This window comes from Myotis davidii, unplaced genomic scaffold (genome assembly GCF_000327345.1).
Source record: "Myotis davidii unplaced genomic scaffold, ASM32734v1 scaffold496, whole genome shotgun sequence".
NCBI classification, from domain to species: domain Eukaryota; kingdom Metazoa; phylum Chordata; class Mammalia; order Chiroptera; family Vespertilionidae; genus Myotis; species Myotis davidii.
The window spans coordinates 5,647,216-5,663,579 of NW_006289398.1; the positions used below are offsets into that span (position 1 = coordinate 5,647,216).

At 47.1% G+C, this 16,364-nt stretch overlaps 1 long non-coding RNA gene across 1 annotated transcript; it reads right to left on the reverse strand.

Moving 5' to 3' along the window:
* Positions 1-2,526: 2,526 nt before the first annotated feature.
* LOC107182798 lies at positions 2,527-12,746 on the reverse strand. The gene is made up of 3 exons (XR_001513531.1): positions 12,657-12,746; positions 7,438-7,527; positions 2,527-2,758 (listed from the first exon to the last, which is right to left on the reverse strand). It is a non-coding gene; the product is annotated as an uncharacterized LOC107182798 (long non-coding RNA).
* Between the last annotated feature and the right edge of the window lie 3,618 nt (positions 12,747-16,364).

The window sequence follows — 16,364 nt, forward strand, 5'->3', positions numbered from 1 at the left end:
CCCGGCGTGTTCACTGGGAACTCTGGGGCTACGGGGCCCAATGAGCCTTTCATCCTCCCCGGGCCCACGCTTCTCTGTGGACACAGGGCTCTGTAAGTCACCAGGCCTCCCAGCCAGCGCCTTGGCCCTTCTGTTTATGTACATTAGGCATGTGCTTCCTGTGACCACTTCAAAAGAAATGTAACTTTCTTAAATATTATTTAAGTGCCGCTCGACGGCTGTGAAAGAGAGAACGTGTAACTGCCTGTGAGTCCCTGACCGCACAGGTGGGGGAAGAAGGGCGAGTGGTTGCAATGCTACACTGACCAGGCTGGGAAACGGGCAATTACGTGTGATTAAATGCAGATGTGAACCTGAAAAATTCAGTTAATCACAGGTATTAAACATGCCTGGAAGCTATAAAAAACGCAGAGAGTCAACCAATGAATAACCAACCTTTCACTGAAGGAGTGTAGTGATCCCCAATTCACATTGCGGGGGAAACAAGGGACCAAGTTTAAATTACTTCATCTTTTCCATCTTGTGTAAATGTTTATGTACAAATGAACAGACCATTAACTAGGCCAGGAACCAGGGAACATTGGCAAATGGAATAAATCAAACCAGAGCAGAAGAGAGCCGTGAGCGACAGGTGTGTAAGTAGCACTTGGAAAGGAGCACGCTGAAGAATATTCCATCTGAGTCAGCATGAGCCACAGGAGGAACGCTATAAAAAGGTTTTGAAACCCAGAATGCCAGGCACACCCACAGACAGTGCGATGCTATGGCAAGCAGGTCATGATGTCCCCAGGTGGTGCTGGGAGATCGCAACTCACCCCTCCCCGGCGGATGCTCCCAGCCTCACCCGGGGCTGGCACAGAACTGACACTCATTCAATGCTGGTTCTGACATATTGTGAGTAGTGCTCCACGAAATAAGAAGTTCTAAAAGTGCATCTATACTAAGAAGAAGGTTTCAAATAGAATTCAAACAGGTAAGCATAATGGCTACTGTATATCCTATCTAATAATAGACAAACATGGTAATTGACCGTACCTTTGCTACGCCTCCCATTGGCTAATCAGCGCAATATGCAAATTAACCGCCAACAAAGGTGGTGGCTAATTTGCATACTGCAGATCCCGCTGTGCTGCCCCGCCTGGGGCTCGCAGCAGCAGGATTCCCAGCCGCCACCCACCCCAGCGTGGGATCTGGGCCTGCCATGTGTGGGGCAGGGTAGGCGGGGCAGACACCATGGGATTGGGCATGCCATCTGTTACCAGGGGAGTGGGCCCAAGCCAGCAGGTGGTTATCTCCCGAGGGGTCCCAGACTGTGAGAGGACACAGGTTGGGCTGAGGGACTCCCTCCCCCCTAGCAGTGCACAAATTTTTGTGCACTGGGCTTCTAGTATATATATATTCATGCCCTTACCAGCAGTCACCACCCTTTCCCCATCCCCAGCTGCCTACCTAACATTGTTGAAAAGCTCCTCTATTTCATCTGACTCCAGTGAGTCCCTCATTCATCATTTTCAGCTGCTGACTTATTGCTTTCAGCAGCTGGTTCTTCAAAGCCAAGTTGAAAATGCAGTCAGGAGTTTGGTGAAGGGATGGGATAGCCACAGGTTACAGAGTGGCCTTTCAGAAAACAAAGCTAAACTATTTCCTAGCATATTTGCTTTCCAGCACAGCTCCCAAGATTTGTCCTTGCAAAATGTGCGGATGTCCCAGATCCATGCATCCAGAAAACGGAGCCCTGAGATCCACAATATCGATCAAATCACATGAGGGAGACTGGAGGAGAATTCCAAAGTTTAATAGTGAACAAGCAGAAGGAAAAAGTTTCGTGTTGAAGAAACCCCTGAGACTAAAGTCTTCATTGCTGGTGCCCTCGATGCCCATGTGTTTCTCCACCAGATTAAAGGGTTCCCGCGGTGTTGCTGCTCTAGAGGGAGTGTTTTTGTTGAAAGACAAAGGAAAAGGATGTTGATGGAATTGTTAACAAAAACAGCATAACCGAACAAGAAATCCAGTGTGAAAAGAAAGGAAGCCGGTCCACGCAGAAGTTTGCAAACTGAACAAAGTGAGAGGCCGGAGGGGAGAGTCTAGGCCGGAACAGCCATGGCCGTGCGAGTCGGAGGCGGCAGCTCGGATCCTTCCATGACACACGCTGCGCATGAACAAGGAGCCCACAGTCTTTCGGAGGCAGAAGGGAGAGGTGGAGGCAGGAAAGTTGGCAAGTCACCTCATCTCACACCTACAGTCCTTCACCGTAATCACAGAGACATGCTAACGATGAGGCGAGAGGTGCCATCAAATGTCGTTTCTGCCCCCCAAAATCCCACTATTTTGTAAGAGAATATTTCTTGGGTAAATCACAGAAGTGGAAGAAGTAGTTCCTAGAAGGAATGGGCTTAGGAAACAAGTTTCAGGGGTGAAGGAAGGGCCCTGGGAGTGAGGAAGCTAAGGCATCAGGCAGTAGAGCAGGGGAGGGGACGGAGAGGCAGGGTGTGCTCCTAGGAGGGAGGGCCCCTGGCTCCTCTGTCCTAAGGCCTTAGGGTGGAGATCTCAGGGAGGCCCCAGGGGAAGATCTCTATAGCAGAGTCAGCAGCTTCCCAGGTGTGTCCTTTCAGGGCGTGGTCTCCACTGATTGGCTGGCCGGCACCAGGGCAGCGGGTCCTCATCTGATGCACTTTGATGGGCCCATGTTTGCAAAGTTATTAATGTGCCTCCACAGACCAGTTTTCCTCATTTGGGAAAAATGCTCTACAAACAGAGGCTGGGAAAAAAACACACAACAAACCCCAGCTCATTTCCTGTGTCGAACTGGGAAAATAAGGAAAGTGTTCAATTAGAGAGAAACTATTTTGACATTTTTCTTCCTTTGTATTCCCCCATGCATACTCCTGAAATAAAAATAGAATTAATCCTATCTTCCATGATCCAATTCAAGTTTAAAATAGGATTGGATATATCCAGGAATGAAATAATGAGTGTAGCAGTATTTGAGGCTAAGAATAGAGTCTATAACTTAAGAACCTTAAGAATTTAGTAAGCGGGTGGTGAACACATAATACAATATACAAATATTATAGAATTGTACAGCTGCAGCTTATATACTTTTATTAACCAATGTCACTCCAGTCAATTTTTATAAAAGAAAAAAATAATAGTTTAATGAGAGTCCACAAACTAGCATCCAAACCTACAAAAAAAGTCTTCTAAGAGTTTATTTGAGCCAAGTTTGTGAGAAAATGCTCCAGTGAGCAGAAGATTTGCAGTTTCTTTTAGGCGTTTAGAATCAACAGAGAAAACGTAAGGAAGGCACGTGAAATCCACTGATGGTAGATTAAGGAGGTGGGAGAAAGCAGGGCGGGGAAACCTAGGGTTGGCTAAAAGGCCATGTGCAGAGGCAGATGCTGCTTTCCCATTGGTGGGCGCTGGCTAAGTCATACTGAACATTTACAGCACATGAGACGGCGTGCGGGCAAGCAGATAGCATGAGGCGTTCTGTGCTTGGAGCTCTGCTGGGCTTGCCCTCTGCAGCCTGCGGGTGTGGCTGGAAGGTTCTAGAAAAAAATACTGACCTTTCCAAGGTATGTTATCCTAGAAGCGCTAGAACAACGGACAGAGCGCACTGAGGAGGAAGGTGAGTCTTTGCTGAGCAAGCTGTGGGCCTGGGCGTGCAGGCTTGGCTACCCACCAGGACCTGCCCAGTTACGAACCTGAGATCCGGCCACCCTTTGTGCTGACTGCCGGTCACTGCGCTGTCAGGCCTGCCATGGGCCGCCTTGACCTGGTCAGATGCATAGATGGCCCCATTGTAGCTCCCCATGAGTCTCATGTTAAGTGAAATAAGTCAGATGAAGACAGACAGGTACCACCTGCCTTATACGTGGAATGTTAATGACAAAAGCAACAAAAGGGAACAGAAACAAACTCAAAATCCCAGAACAAGTGGATGATCCCGAGTGGAGGTGGCTGAGAGGATGAACAGAAAGGGGGTTGAGAAGTGCGTCGTCCGCTATAAAACGAGGAGGTGACGTCCACACGGGCAATAGCGTGAGAACTATGCACGGCGACAGATGGTCACCGGGCTTGTGGTGATGACTCTGCAAGACGTAAAAATGCTGAGTCACTACGTTGTACACCTGAAACTGATATGATACTATAGGTCAGCTATAATTAAAAATGAATGAAAGAGGCGTGGCCGGTGTGGCTCAGTGGTTGCACGTCAATCTATGAACCAGCAGGTCAGGGTTTGATTCCTGGTCAGGGCACAGGCCTGGGTTGCAGGCCTAATCCCCAGTGTGGGACATGCAGGCGGCAGCCAATCAATAATTCTCTCTCATCATGGATGTTTCCATCTCTCTCCCTCTCCCTTCCTCTCAGAAATCAATAAAAATGTTTTTAAAAATAAATAAAACAATATATATTTTTAAAATGAATTAAAGAGGAAAAAGGCGTTAGTGAGATTTCCTCTTGTCAGCAATGGCTTATCCGAGCAGCTTCACCTGCAGGCCCTCAGTCCCTTTAAGACGGTGAGCGCTTGGTTCACCACGGGCCTTTGCAATGGAAACACTTTTCCTGGTTCCTGGACACTGGGCTCCATCCCACAGTAGCTCGTGTGCTCCTCCACTTTCTGAAAACTTTGTGGGTTTTGATGTTTATTTTTAAACTTGACAGTTCTCTGCCTGAAAACATGGATTCTGTCTAAAGCAATTGGAATCCACTTGGGCATATCGCAACACAAAATAAGAAGATAGCAACGAAGCAGCCTGCACTTGTGAGTGAACGGAAACACCGAGCCCAGGAAAACGAGCTACAGGAAAGCCAGGGAAACGCACTGCCTGCAACTCCGGTGCCTACAGGGTAGTGGTTCATAGCACGTGTCTGGCCATAAAGATTTATTGACTGATGGAGTAAGTGAATGAAAAATAGTTCAAGATTGACAGCAAATGTAGTTGAAGGACCCTAATGCCTGTAGCATTTAATTTACTTTACTCACAACTGGGGAGCCGTGAAGGGGCTGCGTGATTATCTGTAGTCTTGTCCAAGATTACTAACTCAAGAGAAGACAAAGTGAAACTCAGACTCTCAATTATGTTTACACTTCTACATCTTTTTTAACTTTTTATTTTGAAATAATTGTAGACTCACATGCAGGTGGAAGAAATAACAGATTCTCTGAACACTTTCCTCTGTATTCTCCAACAATAACATCTTGTAGAGCTAGAGTACAATATCCCAGTCAGGAGAGTTACACTGATACAATCCATAAGCCTTAAAATACACACACTTGTCATTAACACACTTATAAAAATATGCAGTCGTCTGTGTGTACGCGTATTCAGTTCTACACAATTTTATCACACGTGTAGATGCATGTGGTCCACTTAGATGTCTTTTCTTTGTTTTAATTCCATTTTATTTCAAAGAGTTTCTGCCTGAGCGCAGGTGAAGTGGGCTGCAAGAGGAAGAAGGGCTGGACCCAGGGGATCTGGATACGGGAGCAACGTGAACGACACAACCAGCCTGGATTGCCCACAGCGCACACAGCGAGGGAGATACGAGCAGGAAACATGAGGTGAGTCACGCAAATAAATGAGGACCGAGTACGGGGCACCTGAAGGAGCCCGGGAAATGGCAGAAGACACAAGGAGATAGGCACCGAAGCCTGTTACTATGAAAAAGGCGGGAGCGATGGGAACAAAATACAACGTGGGATAAAGTACCCTTATTTGTTTTCCAAGGTTATCTTCCTTGTCTCTAATAGTCCCTCCTAACTTCACAGGACAGCCAATAGTAATGACCAGCCTAGCAAAACCATTGGGCATATTAAAGTAGGAAAGCATAGTATTGCTTAACTATCCAAGACAGGAGGTTTTTTTTTAAATTTTATTTTCTTTTGCATGCACACACATGCACATACACACTAAACACTGACATCTGCTCTTTCAGGTAGAAAAACACATTAGCTCAATTTTTAAAAGTTATTGACAAGTCTTATGAATGTTTCTCTTTATTTTCACACTAGAGGCCCAGTGCACGAAATGCTTGCACGGTATGGTCCCTAGTGACTGCCAGCTGCCAGCCAGGGCCTCCCTTCATTTGCACCACCCCCTGGTGGTCAGCGCACGTCAGAGGGAGCAATCAAACTCCTGAGGGGACACTTTGCATATTAGGCTTTTATATATACAGATGCTTGAGAGGTTCCAAAGACAACTGCCATCACCCATAAAGGGTACAAGAAACTAGAAAAGTGGTATACTTCTAGAAAAACACTCTAAACTATGCCTGTTCCCCACACTCAATAGAAGCTAAATAGTAGTGATGCCTCTTGAAATCCTGGCAAAAACATCCACTGCCCTTTAGATCTACAGTTTTCTTCTTCACGAAACTGCGGATTTATCTCTAAGGTTTCGCTTACACTATTGGTCACGTCAATTAGAACTCTAAAGCTGTGCCTTTCCCTGGAGTCTCTGCAATGTTTAGACATATGACTTCCTTTTCAACCTTGCTTACTTGTGTGTGAGAACTTTCAAAATCCTCTCCCAGGAGATCTGTTGGTTTTATGTCCATCCGTTATCTTCCATGTAACTGAAATAAAGAATCTATTAAACATTTTATCAATGTCTTCATTTTTTCTTTAATAGTTTCCCTTTTTTCTAGTAGCCATACCCCCTCCATACTTCTGATCCCCAATGATACTTATAATTATTCACATTCTGAAAGGATTAGGTCTACAAATTCTTTAGAAGCTGGTAAACAGTGTTCTCTTTATATTCCTAATTGAGTTATTAATAAGAATTCTTATAAAAATAAGATTTGGCCTGGGCTTAGAAAAAACTAAGGTAGACAAGATGCCAGTCAAAGAGTAGGCCCCCTAGAAGAATAACCCACTATTGATAACTTTGGCTGTTATGATTCTACACACAAAGGAATTGTGCCCATGTATGTATAACCTTAAGCTTTCTACATATAAGAAAAAGAGATAAAAGTTGACACTAAAACAAGATGGCATTCAGATCATATTTGTAAATTTGAAGTAAATGATAAAAATTTACTTGGAAAATATATTGGACTCCTGAAACAAGTAAGTGTCCTCGTGATTCAGGCAGCTGACCTAGAGGAGAGTGGCTGATAGCAGTCATTTCAGTACATTAAACACTAAAGCATGACTGAGCACGGAAAGAGGTGATGAGATTTTATATTATTTCCCAACTGTTGTTAAACCTATGAAACAAAAATTGGAGAAAATTTTAAGTGCCACGCACTAACCTGGAAATGCAGTACAAATACTTGTGGAAGCCCAGGGCAGTGAAGAGGGGGAAGATCTGAATAAAATAATAGCGGAACCCCAATCCTATTCTCTCTGTGCGTTTAAAATCGAATTTCCATTCGGGTCCAGAGTCAGAGAAACTCATGGGGACCTGAGTAAATTGGGGGGAAACTTACCTCCACCTTTAGAAACATCCCCACAGCCTGACACCAGCACCGTGGAGTCTACGGTGCTGAAGAGGTAGCCGACTGCTCAATGACTGTGTACTAGTCCAACATATTTGAGAACCAGTAAGCTTAACAAGTGGAAATTTTTGCAGACAAAACACGAAAAAGTACATTTTAAAAATCAGAAAGAAGCTTCAAGGCAGTTTAAAATGTTCTAAGAAATAAAGTAATAGAAATAAAACATCTCCATCCTAATAGAAGAATGTGAACAATGTCTAATTAGAACAGGGATCCTCAAACTACGGCCCATGGGCCACACGCAAATACAAATATTGTATTTGTTCCCATTTTGGTTTTTTTTACTTCAAAATAAGGTATGTTCAGTGTGCATAGGAATTTGTTCATAGTTGTTTTTTTTTAAACTATAGTCCGGCCCTCCAACGGTCTGAGGGACAGTGAACTGGCCCCATGTTTAAAAAGTTTGAGGAGCCCTGAATTAGAAGATGACCATAATGGAAAAGTAGGAGAGAGAAACATATGTTGTGTATCAGTGATTCGCTGGCAGGATTCACGGAGTTCAGAAAGGTGTGAAACTCCTGGTTACAGCGAGAGGCTACAAATTAAAATCAGGGGGAAGAAGACACGGGCATGGATTCCAGGAGTGCCCAGACTCACGCCTCTAGGCGTCCTCCACCAGTAGATTGCTCAGATGTGGGGAATATACAAACAGTGATGTGTAATGACACCTGTGAAGCGCTGTCCCCCCAGGGAAGCTCACCTGAGCCTCATGTCCCAGGTTTTATTGGGGGCCAATCAAGTAGGCAGGCAGCACTCAGCCTCCTCAGATGCCAGCCACTGAGCCAAACAGGCTCACCATGCACCACACGTGTGGGCACAAACCATCTGGTCACGTTGGCACTGTGTGGCCCCAGCAGAAGGCTCCACAGCCTCCGAGCTCAACTTCCAGGGGTTTCCCTAGCCCAGTGATGGCGAACCTTTTGAGCTCGGCGCTGCAGCATTTTGAAAAACCCTAACTTAACTCTGGTGCCGAGTCACATGTAGAAATTTTTTGATATTTACAACCATAGTAAAACCAAGACTTATATTTTTGATATTTATTTTATATATTTAAATGCCATTTAACAAAGAAAAATCAACCAAAAAAATGAGTTTGCGTGTCACCTCTGACACGCGTGTCACAGGTTCGCCATCACTGCCTTGGGGCCAGGTCAGAAAACAGGCCCTCATAGGACATGGAGAGGTTTGAGCAGCTCACCTCTGAAGAGTTAACTCGTTCCTGCAGCCATCTATAAAATTTTAAGAAATCAGTACATTCCGCACAAGAATAAACACAAAGAAAACATAAATAAATTTAAAGACTGATTCAAGGAAGTCTCATACAGATTGACCAGAGAGAGAGAGCGAGAGAGAGAGAGAGAGAGATAAAGGATGAGATGGGAAGGTGCAGTGCCCCGCCAGGAAGAGTTACTGAAAGAGAAGATAGAATTAAAGAAAAGTTTCCGTTATTCCGAGGCGTGGATGCCTCACGGAACATGTAAAGTACATGTGTGACCTTTTGCAGTTGGACATGCCTGCCCCATTGTTGCAGAGAAGTCCAGCATCACTGGCCCCAGGCACTAACGCCAGGTGGTTGGCCGCCTCATGTGCTGGTTCAGGTTTCCAAACACACGTGTCCAGGAGCGGGGACACGGCAGCTCTCAGTCCCCACACCCAGGCCAGAAACTGCCACTCGCACTGTTTGGTTCTGGAAACCACCCAGTCCACTGACTGCGTGAGAAATGGAATGTGAAATTCGTTTTACTTTTTTTTTTTTTTTTTTTTGTAAAACAGCAGGTTAATTTTTTTAAAGCCAAACCCAGAGGAGGCATTTCCAAAGTCACAGCCGGTAACTGGCTGCACAGCGCCTGGGAGGCAGCGGTGCGGTGCCCGCGGAGCTGGGAGGAGGTGGCAGGGGCAGCTGGCGCCGTGCGGGTCCCGTTACACGGCTTCTCAGAGGCGCCCGGTCTCCAGGGAGTGCCGTACAGTAAGGGCGGCAGTGAGAAAGGGGGAGAAACGCTGAGCTGGTCAAATGCGATGTCCTCTTCCGAGGGGTCAGCCAACAGGGCTTGTAACAGCTCATATCCTAGACAGTGGGAATGCAAGCGAGGGATTTTTCCCTTCTCTCCCAGGAGAAAAAATAAATATCCAGGCAGGAGTTTTGAAATCCAGAAAATTCACAGCTGGAAACCCAAAATAACCCGGCCCGAATCCTCAGAGTCTGCCTTTGATCTATTATCTCCTTGAGAGGACGGCAAAGTAGGACATGAACTTCACAGGGGGGCATGTCCCGACTTCCACCAGGGGCCCCGAGGAGTAGAGGGAACTTGCTGCTTGGATTAAGGTTCATTGTACACCTTTACATGTAATAGACTCATAACTACTTAACGTAAGAGATTCCTCCCATCTCACATTCTCTCTCGGCAGCTGACTTCCATCCTGCTCTCCACCGGGTCCAAGAAGCCCGCGTGCAGTGACCTGGATGCCCCTGGAGTACAGATCTCTCTCCTCACACGTGCCCCACACATGCGCCAGTCCCCACTGCTCCTACTTGGAAAGGTTTCGCTCCAGCACTCGTCCTCTTGCCTAATGGGAGGGGGTTGGGGGGATGAGACGTAGGATCCTTCAAAATTATTTCGCAATCAGCCATCTTCTCTCCACAGCTGTGTGGGCTGCCCGTGTTGTCTTATTCTTCTTTGGCAGCAAAAGAAAGCGAGGAGAACAAGGAACCGGAGGCCTGACGTGCCCAGCCTCTTGCCTGGCTCCTGGCAGCGTGACCACTACGCATCCCCCCGCATGGATCGTGGCCAGCGAGGCCGGCCTCAGTGTGGATGAGGCAGGGAAAGGCAAAGGGCAGGACCAAATCGCCTGCACTGCCCGGCTCACACCTGTCCTCAGACACCGAACAGCCCGCTCTGGCACGTTCCTGTGGATTCTTCCAGATGCATTAACTTCTTCAAAATCTGCTAAAGTGTTGCTAGAAGCTTATAGGCAGCGCTATGAACTCCTGTTAATAAAACGTTCTCCCCACAATGATAATACGCAATGACACGGCACTTCCCCGTACCAGGCACTGGTCTAATGTTTCACAAACAGACCTATTTGTGCCTTGCCACGTCCCTAGGAGGCAGGCATGATCACACCCTCGCGTCATGGACTAGATGGGGAGACAGATACTCAGAGGCCAAGCAATTGGCCCACAGTCACGAAAGCAGTCAACAGCCGGCCATGGGTTTGAACTCAGGACATCTTGGTTTCAGACCCCTGACCTTAACTACTATGGCCTCCAGCCTATCAGGCCGCCAGACAGCAGCTGCGCCCGGGGATCGCGATCATTGAGCTGCAATGCTTTGCCTAAGGATGCGAAGGCCTGGGGAATCCGGTAGTGTTTTCAGTATCGGGGTTCTGCACCCAAAGAGGACACTGGCTGCAGGGGAGACCGCACAGGTACCCTGACTCAGGTACCTGCTGCCCAGCTCTCGGAGGCTTGCCGGCGCTACACACAAGCATAACACATTCCTGGAAATAACACCCACTTAAAGGCATTAGGGCTGACCAGGAGCATCGTTCTGCTGCTCATCAACTTCATTTCCCAAACATTTCCTCAGCATCTGCTGTTCATAACACACTAGTGATGAGGCGACCTCACAGGGGCACGCTCACTGTCAAACTCAACCGGCAGAGCACCAGGGCTCGGACTTGGCTACACTGTGGCCACCTGGGCGGTCCGGTGAAGTAGCTCCGTGGGGAGAACGCCAATGACCCCAGTCGAGTCCATGCAGACTCTCTGGGGGGGAGGGGGGACGAAGGCTGAGGGAGGTTGGAGGCTCCCCGCTCCTCCCCTGTGCAGCCAGCGCTGAGAATGCGGAGCCGCGGATGAGGGTCCCGAGTGTCAGCATCTTCCCTACCCGTGTTTCCTTTTCCTTCCTGGCCACGTGAGTGGAATTTTACTTGAGCAATTTCAAGTGCCTTCACCTGGAGCTCTTCTTAGCTTCTAACTCCAACTGGCCGAGGCAGAGCATTGTGGGTGGCAGCGGTCATGGTGTGAGGTTGCCCTCAGACCCGGGGGGATCTGAGGGCCGGTGAGGTGGGAAGCAGCCTGATGCGGCGGCGAGGCCGGGGCCCCGTGGACTGACATGAATCGCTCGCATCTCAGCTCCCGGGTGAGTCACACACTTTCCCTCTCGGTTTCCCTTTTCGTGATCGTGACACCTGTTTGTGAGAACTGCACTTAGTGACTTACACAAAGGGCCCGGTACAGGTAGATGGACAATGGACGGTATCTTCTACTTGACTATTTTCTCCGGCTAATGAAAATGAAATCTGTTCCGCCCTGGCCGGTGTGGCTCAGTTGATTGGGTGTCATCCCATCCATCGAGGGGGAGCTGGTTCGATTCCCAGCCAGGGCACAGGCCCAGGTTGCAGGCTCCATCCCTGAATGGCGAAGCTCCCCAGCTGGGGGCTGTGCGGGAGGCAGCTGATCACTGATGTTTCACTGTCATATCAATGTTTCTCTCACTCCCTCTCTCCTCTCTCTCTCTCTCTAAAAAAAAAAATCAATTAAAATATTTTAGAAATTAAAAATGAAATGAATCCTGTCCCCTTTGGAGGCCTTCCTTGCTGGGTCCCTTTAAGCTGCCTGCCGAGTGGGGCTCCTCTCTGACAAAAGCCTTGGACACTCCATTCCTTTCACAGCAATTTCCCACACTGGACACTGAAGTCACATCTTGGCTGGTCCTAACCGTTTCCAATTCCTCAGATTCTTTGGTCTCTTTCATTTTTTTCCCACATCCTCAGACTTCCACTCCAAAGTGATCTTTGCTCTCAAGGTCTCTCCATGCAGTTCCTTCCCGTCCGCTTTTCCTCTCTGCGGAACCCGCCCCGTCCTCCCACCGCCTTCAAATACACAGAACAGCTCCCAGCGGCCCCCGTGCACCCCAGCCCCTCCCGCAGCGGGTCCGGTTAGGAGTCAGGCTGCCGCCCCAACGGAGACAGCATGTGGGTCACCACTCAGCCTTCACTTGCTGAGGTTGGTGTGAGAACCAGCAAAAACCCTGTAAGAAAATAAACTCCATACGAGAACCAGACAGAACATCTTAAGGGGCCCCCATCGGACGGCCTGAGGAGTCAAATGTTCTAGAAGGAGACTTGCAATTCCCTGTTGGTCTCACCTGCCTTAGCCTCTCTGTGCAGTTGAGCATCATCCTTGCACGTAACCGCCCGGGCTTCCTTTTTTAAAACCCGTGAGCACTTGTTATTCCCTCTCTCAGTCCTTTGCTCGCACTGTTATCAGCTGTGGAATAGCCTCAAAGCAATGACTCAGGTCCCCGTTATCTTATCTCTGCACAGCACAGCCCTGGCTCCATTTGATGCATCAGAGCTGCTGCTTGTCATTTCTCAATTCCCACAACGTTAGCCAAATGGCAGACGGAAGATCCCCTAACAGAGGACCGCCTTTCTGTGGGAGTGTCACTCAACCCGGGGCCTGTGTCTCTCCGCCAGCCCACCCGCTGCCTCGGGAGAGGCCAGGCGTGGACCTGTGAGGTGTCCTGGGTGACAGAGAGCAGTGAGCTCATCTCCACGGTTTCCAGGGCGGCTCCATCATCCGGCTGCCTCTTGCTGGCTGGCTCATCAATCTTCTCGTTTCTAACCGAGCCATCTGCTCCTGTTTTCCCAGCCCCTTAATGCGGTTTACAGCCGTCCTCTGATCATGTCCACCTGTGCCTCTCACCGCCGTTGTTTTTGCTGAATTTCTTTTCCATCATAAGCTGTGAGGTGACATCGCTGATTCCAGCTGTCATAAACAGAGTCTGTGGGGCTTTATCTTGCAGATTACTATTTTTAAAGACTCTTTCTGACTTAGCCATATTATCGCTTAGGAATTCAAAATCTGTTTTTTTCTCCAAGCTTTTTGGTCTTTTTCTCTTTTTTAAAGGGCTAGAGCATATATATATATATATATACATATATATCTTATAGTAATATAGTATATTAATATAATATATATCTCCTAAAAGCAGACTACCTTTAAGGTAATGACTATGGCCCAGCTGTTTTCAAATAGTTACTAGCCTGTCAGTGTTCTTTAAGCATTTAGAGATTATAAATCTTCACTATGTGAAATTAAAGTTAGTCTGGAAAAAGTTTGGATAAAAATATTGATAAAGTATAATCTTCAAGATCCAGAGATTAATTAATGTACCTAAGGCCACTTGTTCTCTCCGGAAGTTTTATAAAATTCACTGTTCCCACCACACACCCACCACCAACCGCATTCTTTGTATCAGCGCGGCCCTAAGGCCGAGAAGAGCAGCACCAGCTCTCTGGGCAGCAAAGCCATGTACGCAGGAGGAACCCCCGTTGGGAAATCGCAGCCTCACATGTTATGTGACATGTGAAGTCCTCAAGCTCGGTCACGGAAAACTTAAACAAACAAAACAGAGGCGCTCTTTCTCCTGGAAAGCATCTCAGGAGCTGAGCACAGAGTCCCCGACGGAAGGTGGTGTGACACCACAGAATCCCGCTCTCAGCCGCCCCGTCCTCATCCCCGCTGAGACCGCTTGGAAACTTCTGATGTAGTTTGACGTGGTTCCTGATAAGGGAGGACGCAGGTCTGAGCAGGCGGAGTACCTGACCCAAGGACCAGACCCTGCTAGTGACGCAGCAAATAAAAACGGAAGTCTCCTGATTTCTGGCCTGGGGGCCATGCTGTCTCCCCTCAGAGAGGTCCATGATGAAAATCACACCCGGCCAGGAAAGCGGAGGTGGAACATCATGAGATTCTGCTTGGTCTGTGGAGTGCGCTTCTCAAGAAAGAAAAGCAGACGAGGCTCTCACTGCGTCTGCCCGCGCCCTGGGCTCTCTGCTCTTGCACGGATATCTTTGACCTTGGCACTAACAGATGGGTTGAGAGCAGCTTCCAGCTGAGATCCCTGTGGTTTCCCATACATGGGAGCCTATGGCGACAGCTATGACAACAGGGATAGAATTCTGTAAACACGTGTCATGGGCCATTCCGCCGTGTTTAAGTCTAGGCAAGCTTGAATGAGTTTGAGTAAGCAACATTTTCAGGCGTGTTCTATACTGATCACTGTCCTAGAGACCTGACTCAACTGGTGATATAAATCAGCTGACAAATAAACAAATTTCTGCAAACTGCATCTTTCTTGGAAGTGAGATGTTATCCCAAAGCCTCAGGAAGACATTAACGGGACAAACCGTGTTTATAGAAGACTCTGGAAACTTCAGTAGATCATTCATAATGATTGAGAGAATAAGCTGATTAATCTGAGTCTCACTGGCCTTAGAACCTATGAAACTTATAATCAGTATACATTTTCTTACTCAGCTTGGGCCACCAGAATGTCACAGGCTGGGGGGTTTCAGCAACAGAAATTTAATTTCTCATAGTTCGAGAAGCTGGAAACCCAAGATCAGTATGGCAGCATGGTTTGGTTTGCGTGAAAGCTCTCCTCCTAGTTTTGTCATGCTGCCTTTACTGCCTTTTCACTATGGCCTCAGGCCTCACATGGCAGAGAGAGAGAGAGAGAGAGAGAGAGAGACTCTAATTTCTCTTCTTAAAGGACACTAATGCTATTGGGTAAGGGCCCCATCCTTATCATCTGATTTAACCTTAATTTCTTCCATAAAGACCCTGTCTCCAAATATCATCGTGGTGAGCATCAGGACTTTGACTTCAACATATGAATTTAGGGGAGACACAGTTCAGTTCATAGGATGCCTGATTCTCGTTTAATATAAAACTTGGAATGATGCTATAGCATAGGCCTTTGATATTTCTAGCACATATTATAAAATATTGTATGTATTACACAATTATATTGAAATCTATATTATATCTATATTTAAAATATGTATAATACATAGAGAAAGCCACTTTTCAAGCATCATATGAGAATGAAATATTTAGTACATGTGGATTTTCCAGATAAGTAAAAATTACCATTATAAGCAATGCATCTTTGATATTACAACTATTTAACAGAATTATTTGCAGCATGTTCACAAGTCTCCCTCTTTAAATATAGACATGCATATTTAAAAATAATTTAAAAGTATTTCCTTGACAATGCAAGGTCATCATTTGGAAGACCAAGTTTTATACTCTGACAGTGAAGGATACAGATGTGCAAAACTGTCTCCTTCGACTACGAGAGACCCGGAGTTGCCATCTCCATGCTCAGAAATAAAACAGGTGCAGGAAAACGGAATCCCAGACATGCCGGAGGCAGGCCTCCTAGTGTGCTGTTTACACTGTTATTTATTGCATAATCTTTTATATTAGACTAGAGGCCTGATGCACGAAATTCATGCAAGGGGGCTTGGCCCCCCCACCACCATGGCTTCATCTGGAAGGTCGTCTGGAAGGACATCCAGAAGGATGTCCGGTCTAATTAGCATATTACGCTTTTATTATTATAGACTAGAGGCCCAGCACACAAAATCACTCATGGTAGCTCGCCACCACCCGCCTGCCACCTCGCCGCACTCACAGCCCTGCCCACCCACCTGCCGCCCCACCATGCTCGCAGCCCCACCCAGCGACTACCCGCCTTGCTATGATCAGAGCCTGTGCGCCTCGGGGGAGGGACCAAGAGGTGCTCAATGCACCTCATGGTGACTGGTCATTTGGTTGTCATGGACACTGGCTTTTTATATATATAGTTGGCAGCGTTTCCTTTCACCTTTCATTCTGAATCAGTAGAATGTGGGCTACGGGACTAAAGTTTCACACCTGGGAAAGTGTGCCAGCTCTGAAATGTTAAGTTTGTTATGAGAAGTTTCTTATTTATTTGTGTATGTGTTTAGATATGTGTGTGTGTGTGTGTGTTTAGTTTGTCTTAAGAATTAAAGTTGCT